Source organism: Triticum dicoccoides, chromosome 4B, assembly GCF_002162155.2.
Source record: "Triticum dicoccoides isolate Atlit2015 ecotype Zavitan chromosome 4B, WEW_v2.0, whole genome shotgun sequence".
Classification (NCBI taxonomy): domain Eukaryota; kingdom Viridiplantae; phylum Streptophyta; class Magnoliopsida; order Poales; family Poaceae; genus Triticum; species Triticum dicoccoides.
Genome location: NC_041387.1, coordinates 373,066,123 through 373,079,616, shown reverse-complemented (window position 1 = coordinate 373,079,616; position 13,494 = coordinate 373,066,123).

Here is a 13,494-nt window from a genome sequence, read left to right as displayed (position 1 = left end):
GAATCAACCATGGAGGGCTTCTACATCAACACCATACACTACAGGAATCAGCTACTTTGCCATCTGCCATGACGGACGACAAAGGCATGGATGGTGGACGGCAAAGACCTTTGCCGTCAGCCACGGACGGCAAAAGGGAACGGCAAAGTAGGGTACGGCTAAGAGCTGCGTTGCCGTCCGCTTCGGGCAGCTGACGGCAAAGGGGCCTTTGCCATTAGCAGCGGACGGCAAAGAAGGAGGATGGCAGTAAATGCGTTGTTACTCCGTTAGGTGGTTAACGGCAGGCCTTTGCCGTCCGCTATGGACGGCAAAGCCTGTGCCGTCAGCCACTATGGGCAAACTGACCAAATTGGTCAGCCTCCCAGGAAGCACAGTTGCCTGCCACGTGGCCTCTTTGCCGTCCGCTGCTGATGGCAAAGATCTCTTTGCCGTCGGTGGCAGACGGCAAAGATCCTGCATATTGTCTTTTTTTTTGTTTTTTTACTCCAACAATTTTCACAGCAAATATATATCACATATCCAGCACATAAGTTTCATATCAAATATCCAGCACATAAGTTTCATATCACATATCACATATCACATCAATTTCATCCGTACACTTTGTTCATACATAAGCAAGTTCCATCCATACACATTGTTCATCCATAAGCAAGTTCATGATAGCAAGCTAGATACAATGCAAAGTTTCATCAAAGGAAAAGCAAGCACTCCATCATAGCAAGCTAGCTTCCATGAAGTGAATGAAATCTACAAAATGGTAAATAAGAAAGTTAGAAATAGGTGACTAGAACAAGAAGAAGACTAGAACAAGAAGTATATGTCATTTATGAGCTAACTTAGGTGAAATGGATCATATATGAGCTAACAAAGTTGAAATGGGTTGTTTATGAGCTAACTTAGTTGAAATGGATCATTTATGAGCTAACTTAGTTGAAATGGGTTGTTTATGAGCTAACTTAGTTGAAATGGATCATTTATGAGCTAACTTAGTTGAAATGGGTCGTTTATGAGCTAACTAAGGTGAAGGGCATCCTTTTTGAGCTAAGTAAGGTGAAATGGATCGTTTTTTAGCTAACTTAGGTGAAATGGATCATTTATGAGCTTTTATGAGCTAACTTAGTTGAAATGGGTCGTTTATGACCTAACTAAGGTGAAATGCCACGTTTTTTAGCTAACTAAGGTGAAATGGATCGTTTTTAGCTAACTTTGGTGAAATGGACCATTTATGAGCTAATTTAGGTGAAATGGATCGTTTTTAGCTAACTTAGGTTAAATGGATTGTTTAGGAGCAAATCTAGGTGAAATGGGTCATTTTGGAGCTAACCTAGGTGAAATGGGTCATTTTGGAGCTAAACTAGGTGAAATGGGTCATTTAAAGCTAATGTAGGTAAAATGGATCATTTAGGAGCTAATCTATGTAAAATGGGTCATTTTAGAGCTAACTTGGATAAATTGGATCACTTGTAAGCTAACTAAGGTAAAATGAGTCATTTTAGAGCTAACTTTAGGTAAAATGGATCGTTTATGAGCTAACTAAGCTAATTATGCAATTTTTGACATAAGTAACCTAAGTACATATCGTTTTAGAGCTAACTTAGGTAGAATGGATGGTTTATGAGGTCAGTAAGCATATTAAGTCATTTTGGAGGAAAAGAAGCTAACTCTAGGTCATTATGGTAAGCATATTGGAGGAAATAAAGCTAAGTCTAGGTCTTTATGCATTTGTTAAGCAAAACACTAGAGAAACTTACCGTGATCGGGGAGGTGTACGAGCGGGCTGGCTCGCGCCGATAGCTGGAGAAGGATCGTGCGATGCGTTTCTGGAGTTAAGCTGCACCAAAGATCATTTCCAATGTCTCGTTAGCATTATGACACTCAGATGTTAAGACTAGCAAGTAATCTCCATTCTAATTAAACTCACCATGCTCCCAGGAGCAATCACTGGCATTGGCGGAGTGGTCTGACCGGACTTCTCGCACACAGACTTCACATTTGGTTTTCACAACAGAGTCATACTTGTTAGTAATGAGACTCAAATGTTAAGACTAGCAAGTAATCTGCAGAAGAAACTTACCACAAGGAGCTCATACATGGCCCTTGCCTGCATGTCATTCCGTGCCCTCTCCTCCTCCAACATCTTTGTCGTCCTCTCCTCCAACTCCCGCTGCCTCTCCGTCGCCTCCGCCAGAAGTTTCTCCATTCTATCTCTCTCACTCTGTATAGCAGCCTGCAACACCACTCACATGACCATTTGTAATCATTGATGGAAGCGCACACAATGTAATGGAGAAAGATAGCTGAGTACTTATAACTAACCTTGAAGGCGAGTTGGACTGGCCGTTCACGAGTCCTTATCTCAGGAGTGGAGCTCGACTGGCGCGCCTTGATCTCCGGGTGAGTGCTAGGACAACGGATAAGTCCATCTCCCATGGCTATGGAGCCATGGGACCTCCCGCCACCAGATATCATCAGCAACTCTGTATTAATGGGACGCTGGCTCAGGTTAAAGTCATCCCCTTTCTTCGCCTTCCCCTGATCTCTATATTGCACGAGCTTGTCATGGGCGGAGATGTTGGTGAAGTTCTTTGGATCATCGAGGTCAGACGCAGAGAATGCCTTGACTTTCTTGTAAGAGCCAGTGTGCGCCATGGCATACAGGTCGTACACCTCTGGCACCTTATCCACCTTATTGTAGCGTGCCTGAAAGAGATAAACAAAGTAAATTAGTAATTAAAGGGCTAAAGCTAGCATGATGAATGAATTGCATGAATCATGAAGCAAACCACATACCCAGTTCCGCCCATACTGAAATAAGTTGGAGCTGCCTTGGTGGTGTGGCACACCTTCCATTTGGGCACGTTTGTCCTTGGCCTCGTTGTGGGAGGCCCGCCATTGTTTTGAGCACCACGCATTGACCAATACCTCCCAACAATCCATCCGATCCGCACACCATCTCGGAGGGGCCTAAGTTAGCAAATAGAAACTTGAGTGCTACGGCTATGAATTACTAAATGAAGGAAGTAATTACTGTTGGAAATATGCCCTAGAGGCAATAATAAAAGTATTATTATATTTCATTGTTCATGATAATTGTCTTTTATTCATGCTATAACTGTATTATCCGGAAATCGTAATACACGTGTGAATACTTAGACCACAATATGTCCCTGGTAAGCCTCTAGTTGACCAGCTCGTTGTGATCAATAGATAGTCATGGTTTCCTGACTATGGACATTGGATGTCGTTGATAACGGGATCACATCATTAGGAGAATGATGTGATGGACAAGACCCAATCCTAAGCATAGCATAAAAGATCGTGTAGTTCGTTTTGCTAGAGCTTTGCCAATGTCGAATATCTCTTCCTTAGACCATGAGATCGTGTAACTCCCGGATACCGTAAGAGTGCCTTGGGTGTATCAAACGTCACAACGTAACTGGGTGACTATAAAGGTGCATTACAGGTATCTCCGAAAGTAGCTGTTGGGTTGACACGGATCGAGACTGGGATTTGTCACTCCGTATGACGGAGAGGTATCTCTGGGCCCACTCGGTAATGCATCATCATAATGAGCTCAATGTGACCAAGGTGTTGGACACGGGATCATGCATTACGTTACGAGTAAAGTGACTTGCCGGTAACGAGACTGAACAAGGTATTGGGATACCGACGATCGAGTCTTGGGCAAGTAACGTACCGATTGATAAAGGGAATTGCATACAGGGTTTGATCGAATCCTCGACATCGTGGTTCATCCGATGACAACATCGAGGAGCATGTGGGAGCCATCATGGGTATCCAGATCCCGCTGATGGTTATTGACTGAGAGTGTCTCGGTCATGTCTGCATGTCTCCCGAACCCGTAGGGTCTACACACTTAAGGTTCGGTGACGCTAGGGTTATGAAGATATGTATATGCAGAAACCCGAATGTTGTTCGGAGTCCCGGATGAGATCCCGGATGTCACAAGGAGTTCCGGAATGGTTCGGAGGTAAAGAATTATATATAGGAAGTGCTATTTCGGGCATCGGGACAAGTTTCGGGGTTATCGGTATTGTACTGGGACCACCGGAAGGGTCCCGGGGGTCCACCGGGTGGGGCCACCTGTCCCGGGGGGCCACATGGGCTGTAGGGGGTGCGCCTTGGCCTTCATGGGCCAAGGGCACCAGCCCCTATAGACCCATGCGCCTAGGGTTTCCCCCTAGGAGGAGTCCTAGTGGTGGAAGGCACCCCTAGGTGCCTTGGGGGGGAGGGAAACCTCCCCTAGGCCGCCGCCCCCCCTAGTAGATCTCATCTACTAGGGCCGGCGCCCCCCCTGGCACCCCTATATATAGTGGGGGAGAGGAGGGACTTCATACACCAGCCCCTGGCGCCTCCATCTCCCCCCGTTACGTCTCTCCCTCGTAGTCTCGGCGAAGCCCTGCTGCTGTGACGCCCTGCATCCACCACCACGCCGTCGTGCTGCTGGATCTTCATCAACCTCTCCTTCCCCCTTGCTGGATCAAGAAGGAGGAGACGTCTCCCGTCCCGTACGTGTGTTGAACGCGGAGGTGCCGTCCGTTCGGCGCTGGTCATCGGTGATTTGGATCACGTCGAGTACGACTACATCATCACCTTGCAAGCTTCCGCACGCGATCTACAAGTGGTATGTAGATGCAAACTCTCTCCCTTGACTCGTTGCTTAGATGAACTCATAGATGGATCTTGGTGAAACCGTAGGAAAAATTTTAATTTTCTGCAACGTTACCCAACAGTGGCATCATGAGCTAGGTCTATGCGTAGTTCTCTTTGCACGAGTAGAACACAATTTTGTTGTGGGCGTGGATTTTGTCATCTTACTTGCCTCTACTAGTCTTTTCTTGCTCAACGGTATTGTGGGATGAAGCGGCCCGGACCAACCTTACACGTACGCTTACGTGAGACCGGTTCCACCGACTGATATGCACTAGTTGCATAAGGTGGCTGGCGGGTGTCTGTCTCTCCCACCTTAGTTGGAGCGGAATCGATGAACAGGGCCCTTATGAAGGGTAAATAGAAGTTGACAAAATCACGTTGTGGTAATTCGTAGGTAAGAAAACGTTCTTGCTAGAACCCAATTGCAGCCACGTAAAAGATGCAACAACAATTAGAGGACGTCTAACTTGTTTTTGCAGCGATTGATCATGTGATGTGATATGGCCAGAAGTTGTGATGAATGATGAATTGTGATGTATGAGATCATGTTCTTTGTAATAGGATTCACGACTTGCATGTCGATGAGTATGACAACCGGCAGGAGCCATAGGAGTTGTCATTATTTTTTGTATGACCTGCGTGTCATTGAATAACGTCATGTAAACTACTTTACTTTATTGCTAAACGTTAGTCATAGAAGTAGAAGTAGTCGTTGGCGTGACAACTTCATGAAGACACGATGATGGAGATCATGATGATGGAGATCATGGTGTCAAGCCGGTGACAAGATGATCGTGGAGCCCCGAAGATGAAGATCAATGGAGCTATATGATATTGGCCATATCATGTCACAACTATATAATTGCATGTGATGTTTATTATGTATTATGCATCTTGTTTACTTAGGACGACGGTAGTAAATAAGATGATCCCTTATAAAATTTCAAGAAGTGTTCTCCCCTAACTGTGCACCGTTGCTACAGTTCGTCGCTTCTAAGCACCACGTGATGATCGGGTGTGATGGATTCTTACGTTCACATACAACGGGTGTAAGACAGTTTTACACAGCGAAAACACTTAGGGTTAACTTGACGATCCTAGCATGTGCAGACATGGCCTTGGAACACGGAGACCGAAAGGTCGAACACGAGTCGTATGGAAGATACGATCAACATGAAAATGTTCACCGACGATGACTAGTCCGTCTCACGTGATGATCGGACACGGCCTAGTCGACTCGGATCGTGTAACACTTAGATGACTAAAGGGATGTCTAATCTAAGTGGGAGTTCATAATTTGATTAGAACTTTATTATCATGAACTTAGTCTAAAACCTTTGCAAATATGTCTTGTAGATCAATGGCCAACACTAATGTCAACATGAACTTCAACGCGTTCCTAGAGAAAACCAAGCTGAAAGATGATGGCAGCAACTATACGGACTGGGTCCGAAACCTGAGGATCATCCTCATAGCTGCCAGGAAACAATATGTCCTAGAAGGACCGCTAGGTGACGCTCCCGTCCCAGAGAACCAAGACATTATGAATGCTTGGCAGTCTCGTGCTGATGATTACTCCCTCGTTCAGTGCGGCATGCTTTACAGCTTAGAACCGGGGCTCCAAAAGCGTTTTGAGCATCACGGAGCATATGAGATGTTCGAAGAGCTGAAACTAGTTTTCCAAGCTCATGCCCGGGTCGAGAGATATGATGTCTCCGACAAGTTCTACAGTTGTAAGATGGAGGAAAACAGTTCTGTCAGTGAGCACATCCTGAAGATGTCTGGGTTGTACAACCGTATGACCCAGCTGAACATTAACCTCTCAGATGAGGCGGTCATTGACAGAATCCTCCAGTCACTCCCACCAAGCTACAAGAGCTTTGTGATGAACTACAACATGCAGGGGATGGAAAAGACCATTCCTGAAGTGTTCTCGATGCTGAAGTCAGCAGAGGCTGAAATCAAGAAAGAACATCAAGTGTTGATGGTCAATACGACCACTAAGTTCAAGAAGGGCAAGGGTAAGAAGAACTTCAAGAAGGACGGCAAAGATGTTGCCGCGCCTGGTAAGCCAGTTACCGGAAAGAAGTCAAAGAATGGACCCAAGCCTGAGACTGAGTGCTTTTATTGCAAGGGGAAGGGTCACTGGAAGCGGAACTGCCCCAAATACTTAGCGGATAAGAAGGCCGGCAACACCAAAGGTATATTTGATATACATGTGATTGATGTGTACCTTACCAGTACTCGTAGTAACTCCTGGGTATTTGATACCGGTGCCGTTGCTCATATTTGTAACTCACAGCAGGAGCTGCGGAATAAACGGAGACTGGCGAAGGACGAGGTGACGATGCGCGTCGGGAATGGTTCCAGAGTCGATGTGATCGCCGTCGGCACGCTGCCTCTACATTTACCTACGGGATTAGTTTTGAACCTTAATAATTGTTATTTAGTACCAAGTTTGAGCATGAACATTGTATCAGGATCTCGTTTAATACGAGATGGCTACTCATTTAAGTCTGAGAATAATGGTTGTTCGATTTATATGAGAGATATGTTTTATGGTCATGCTCCGATGGTCAATGGTTTATTCTTAATGAATCTCGAACGTAATAGTACACATGTTAATAGTGTAGATACCAAAAGATTTAAAGTTGATAACGATAGTCCCACATACTTGTGGCACTGCTGCCTTGGTCACATTGGTGTCAAGCGCATGAAGAAGCTCCATGCCGATGGACTTTTAGAGTCTCTTGATTATGAATCGTTTGACACGTGCGAACCATGCCTCTTGGGCAAAATGACCAAGACTCCGTTCTCCGGAACAATGGAGCGAGCAACCAACTTGTTGGAAATCATACATACCGATGTGTGCGGTCCAATGAGCGTTGAGGCTCGCGGAGGATATCGTTATGTTCTCACTCTCACAGATGACTTGAGTAGATATGGGTATGTCTACTTAATGAAACACAAGTCTGAGACCTTTGAAAAGTTCAAGGAATTTCAGAATGAGGTAGAGAATCAACGTGACCGAAAGATAAAATTCTTACGATCAGATCGTGGAGGAGAATACTTAAGTCACGAATTTGGTACACACTTAAGGAAATGTGGAATCATTTCACAGCTCACGCCGCCTGGAACACCTCAGCGAAACGGTGTGTCCGAGCGTCGTAATCGCACCCTATTGGATATGGTGCGGTCTATGATGTCTCTTACCGATTTACCGCTATCATTTTGGGGATACGCTCTAGAGACAGCTACATTCACTTTAAATAGGGCACCGTCTAAATCCGTTGAGACGACACCGTATGAATTATGGTTTGGAAAGAAACCTAAGCTGTCGTTTCTAAAAGTTTGGGGATGCGATGCTTATGTCAAGAAACTTCAACCTGAAAAGCTCGAATCCAAGTCGGAAAAATGCGTATTCATAGGATACCCTAAGGAAACTGTCGGGTATACCTTCTACTTAAGATCCGAAGGCAAGATCTTTGTTGCCAAAAAGGATGCTTTCTGGAAAAAGAGTTTCTCTCGAAAGAAGTAAGTGGGAGGAAAGTAGAACTCGATGAAGTACTACCTCTTGAGCGGGAAAGTGGCGCAGCGCAGGAAACCGTTCCTGTGATGCCCACACCAACTGAAGAGGAAAACAATGATAATGATCAAGGTACTTCAGATCAAGTTACTGCTGAACTTCGTAGGTCCACAAGGACACGTTCCGCACCAGAGTGGTACGGCAACCCTGTCCTGGAAATCATGTTGTTAGACAACAATGAACCTTCGAACTATGAAGAAGCAATGGCGGGCCCGGATTCCAACAAATGGCTTGAAGCCATGAAATCCGAGATAGAATCCATGTATGAAAACAAAGTATGGACTTTGACAGACTTGCCCGATGATCGGCGAGCGATAGAAAACAAATGGATCTTTAAGAAGAAGACGGACGCGGATGGTAATATTACCATCTATAAAGCTCGAGTTGTCGCTAAGGGTTATCGACAGGTTCAAGGGATTGACTACGACGAGACATTCTCTCCCGTAGCGAAGCTAAAGTCCGTCCGAATCATGTTAGCAATTGCCGCATACTATGATTATGAGATATGGCAGATGGACGTCAAAACAGCATTCCTTAACGGGCATCTTAAGGAAGAACTGTATATGATGCAGCCGGAAGATTTTGTCGATCCTCGGAACGCTAACAAAGTATGCAAGCTCCAGCGATCCATTTATGGACTGGTGCAAGCATCTCGGAGTTGGAACATTCGCTTTGATGAGATGATCAAAGCGTTTGGGTTTATGCAGACTTATGGAGAAGCCTGCGTTTACAAGAAAGTGAGTGGGAGCTCTATAGCATTTCTCATATTATATGTAGATGACATACTCCTGATGGGAAATAATATAGAATTTCTGGACAACATTAAGGCCTACTTGAATAAGTGTTTTTCAATGAAGGACCTTGGAGAAGCTGCTTACATATTAGGCATCAAGATCTATAGAGATAGATCGAGACGCCTCATAGGTCTTTCACAAAGCACATACCTTGATAAGATTTTGAAGAGGTTCAAAATGGATCAGTCCAAGAAGGGGTTCTTGCCTATGTTACAAGGTGTAAGATTGAGCTCGGCTCAGTCACCGACCACGACAAAAGATAAAGAAGAGATGAGTGTCATCCCCTATGCTTCAGCCATAGGATCTATAATGTATGCCATGCTGTGTACCAGACCCGATGTAAACCTTGCCGTAAGTTTGGTAGCAAGATACCAAAGTAATCCCGGCAAGGAACACTGGACAGCGGTCAAGAATATCCTAAAGTACCTGAAAAGGATGAAGGACATGTTTCTCGTTTATGGAAGAGACGAAGAGCTCGTCGTAAAGGGTTACGTCGACGCTAGCTTCGACTCAGATCTGGATGACTCTAAGTCACAAACCGGATACGTGTATATGTTGAATGGTGGAGCAGTAAGCTGGTGCAGCTGCAAGCAGAGCGTCGTGGCGGGATCTACGTGTGAAGCGGAGTACATGGCAGCCTCGGAGGCAGCGCATGAAGCGATTTGGGTGAAGGAGTTCATCACCGACCTAGGAGTCATACCCAATGCGTCGGGGCCGATCAAACTCTTCTGTGACAACACTGGAGCTATTGCCCTCGCCAAGGAGCCCAGGTTTCACAAGAAGACCAGGCACATCAAGCGTCGTTTCAACTCCATCTGTGAAAATGTTCAAGATGGAGACATAGAGATTTGCAAAGTGCACACGGATCTGAATGTCGCAGATCCGCTGACTAAACCTCTCTCGCGTGCAAAACATGATCAACACCAGAACTCTATGGGTGTTCGATTCATCACAATGTACCTAGATTGGTGACTCTAGTGCAAGTGGGAGACTGTTGGAAATATGCCCTAGAGGCAATAATAAAAGTATTATTATATTTCATTGTTCATGATAATTGTCTTTTATTCATGCTATAACTGTATTATCCGGAAATCGTAATACACGTGTGAATACTTAGACCACAATATGTCCCTGGTAAGCCTCTAGTTGACCAGCTCGTTGTGATCAACAGATAGTCATGGTTTCCTGACTATGGACATTGGATGTCGTTGATAACGGGATCACATCATTAGGAGAATGATGTGATGGACAAGACCCAATCCTAAGCTTAGCATAAAAGATCGTGTAGTTCGTTTTGCTAGAGCTTTGCCAATGTCGAATATCTCTTCCTTAGACCATGAGATCGTGTAACTCCCGGATACCATAAGAGTGCCTTGGGTGTATCAAACGTCACAACGTAACTGGGTGACTATAAAGGTGCATTACAGGTATCTCCGAAAGTAGTTGTTGGGTTGACACGGATCGAGACTGGGATTTGTCACTCCGTATGATGGAGAGGTATCTCTGGGCCCACTTGGTAATGCATCATCATAATGAGCTCAATGTGACCAAGGTGTTGGACACGGGATCATGCATTACGTTACGAGTAAAGTGACTTGCCGGTAACGAGACTGAACAAGGTATTGGGATACCGACGATCGAGTCTCGGGCAAGTAACGTACCGATTGATAAAGGGAATTGCATACAGGGTTTGATCGAATCCTCGACATCGTGGTTCATCCGATGACAACATCGAGGAGCATGTGGGAGCCATCATGGGTATCCAGATCCCGCTGATGGTTATTGACTAAGAGTGTCTCGGTCATGTCTGCATGTCTCCCGAACCCGTAGGGTCTACACACTTAAGGTTCGGTGACGCTAGGGTTATGAAGATATGTATATGCAGAAACCCGAATTTTGTTTGGAGTCCCGGATGAGATCCCGGACGTCACAAGGAGTTCCGGAATGGTCCGGAGGTAAAGAATTATATATAGGAAGTGCTATTTCGGGCATCGGGACAAGTTTCGGGGTTATCGATATTGTACCGGGACCATCGGAAGGGTCCCGGGGGTCCACTGGGTGGGGCCACCTGTCCCGGGGGGCCACATGGGCTGTAGGGGGTGCGCCTTGGCCTTCATGGGCCAAGGGCACCAGCCCCTATAGGCCCATGCGCCTAGGGTTTCCCCCTAGGAGGAGTCCTAGTGGTGGAAGGCACCCCTAGGTGCCTTGGGGGGGAGGGAAACCTCCCCTAGGCCGCCGCCCCCCCTAGTAGATCTCATCTACTAGGGCCGGCGCCCCCCCTGGCACCCCTATATATAGTGGGGGAGAGGAGGGACTTCATACACCAGCCCCTGGCGCCTCCATCTCCCCCCGTTACGTCTCTCCCTCGTAGTCTCGGCGAAGCCCTGCTGCTGTGACGCCCTGCATCCACCACCACGCCGTCGTGCTGCTGGATCTTCATCAACCTCTCCTTCCCCCTTGCTGGATCAAGAAGGAGGAGACGTCTCCCGTCCCGTACGTGTGTTGAACGCGGAGGTGTCGTCCGTTCGGCGCTGGTCATCGGTGATTTGGATCACGTCGAGTACGACTACATCATCACCTTGCAAGCTTCCGCACGCGATCTACAAGTGGTATGTAGATGCAAACTCTCTCCCTTGACTCGTTGCTTAGATGAACTCATAGATGGATCTTGGTGAAACCGTAGGAAAAAATTTAATTTTCTGCAACGTTCCTCAACAATTACAAGGCCTTAAGAATTACCTTCATGTACTTCTCCTTACTCAAGAACTTATCGCGGCACTCTTGCTTGGTCTTCTTGATACCACGCCCAGCGTAGTAGTCTCGAACAGCCTGCACCCGAACCTCATGATGTAAGTTCTGAAGTAGGCGCTTGCACTCCTTGTCAATAACATCTGCCGCCTCCTCCTCGTTTCCCTCCTCACACCTGTAGAATGTCTGCAATCAAATGATACAATATTGATTAGTACAATTAATAACTAGCTAGTTCAAGATTTTTAATTGTGTAAAGGAGAAACTACCCAGAACTTTCTGATCACCACGTCTGCCCTCGTCTTGCACAAGACACCGTCGATAATCTCACCCGGCGGGGCAGGGGTAGCCAAGTAGTGCTCCCAACTCAATCCAACCTCTGGAAGCCGACCCTCACCAGGCAACGTCACAAACCCCGGGAAGTTTTGCCGAATCAGAACTCCAAGGACGGAGTTGGGCCGGCGGACACTTTCATGGTGGTCCCAACCCCTGCAGCATGACAAGGCCAACGCATTAGTTATTTGAAGAAACGTGAATGCAGAAGGTACAAAAAGATTAAATGCACTTACCTCTCCCCTTCAGGGAAAATCAACCACCTCTGCTCGCGGGTCGCCGGCAAGGACGGGAGACGTGTAGCACCATGCTGGTAGACGTTGCCCCCCTCCTCCTCAATATCAGTCGGCTCCCCGTCATCATCAGCATGGCCACTCGGCTCCCCGCCATTATCAGCATGGCCACTCGGCTCCTCAGGCTGACCCGACCAGGTACCCCATCCAGACGTGTGCTCCTCCGGGGTCTCGTGGGCCGAAGGCCCGTCGATCGGAGGCTCGTGGGCCGAAGGCTCGTGGGCCGAAGACCCGTGGACCGGAGGCTCGTGGACCGGAGTCCGTGTAGCCTCCTCCTCGGACGAGTCCACCCTAGCAGTCACGTGCTCGGGTGAAACAGCTGGGGGTGGCAGCGAGGAAGGAGCCGTAAGAGTCACCCTACCTCCTCTCCCGTGACCACGTGCTCCACCTCCTCTCTTCTTCTTACCTCGTCCCCTGCTGGGCACCGCAATCGAGGAAGAAGGGCCCGGTGGTGTCGACATACTGTCCAGCAACGCTCGGCGGAGAGGTGCGTGTGCAATGGAAGACCTCGCAACACGCGCCGACGAAGAAGGGGCCTCGGCGCGCTCCCGACCAGCGCCCGCCATCTTTCAACACCTGCCATGACAAAGAATTAACGAAATTAGTACAACATAAAAAAAAGTACCGACATGAATAATAATATGTATATCACTTAAGTGTATCATCATCAAGTACAACATAAAAAAATTGAATACCTGACACTACTAATAATCTCGATCAGTATCATCAATAAATGCATAATCATCATCATCACTATAATCAATGATGGGCTCACTATAATCATCATCATCACTATCATCACTATAATCATCATCATCATCACTGGACACACAACAATTATATATATAATTCACCATGTATATATTCATCAATTGATCTACTTTTTCAATTTTATTACGTCCATGCAACCTACACTCTAATAGGCACTGATGAAATTTATGCGTCGGATCCGGAAAAAAGCAAATGCGTCGGATCGGGTGTTGTTTCGGGGTCGGGGGTTCGGGGTGTCGTGTCGGTGTCGGGGTGCCGTGTCGGGGTCGGGGTGCTGTTTCGGGGTAGGGGT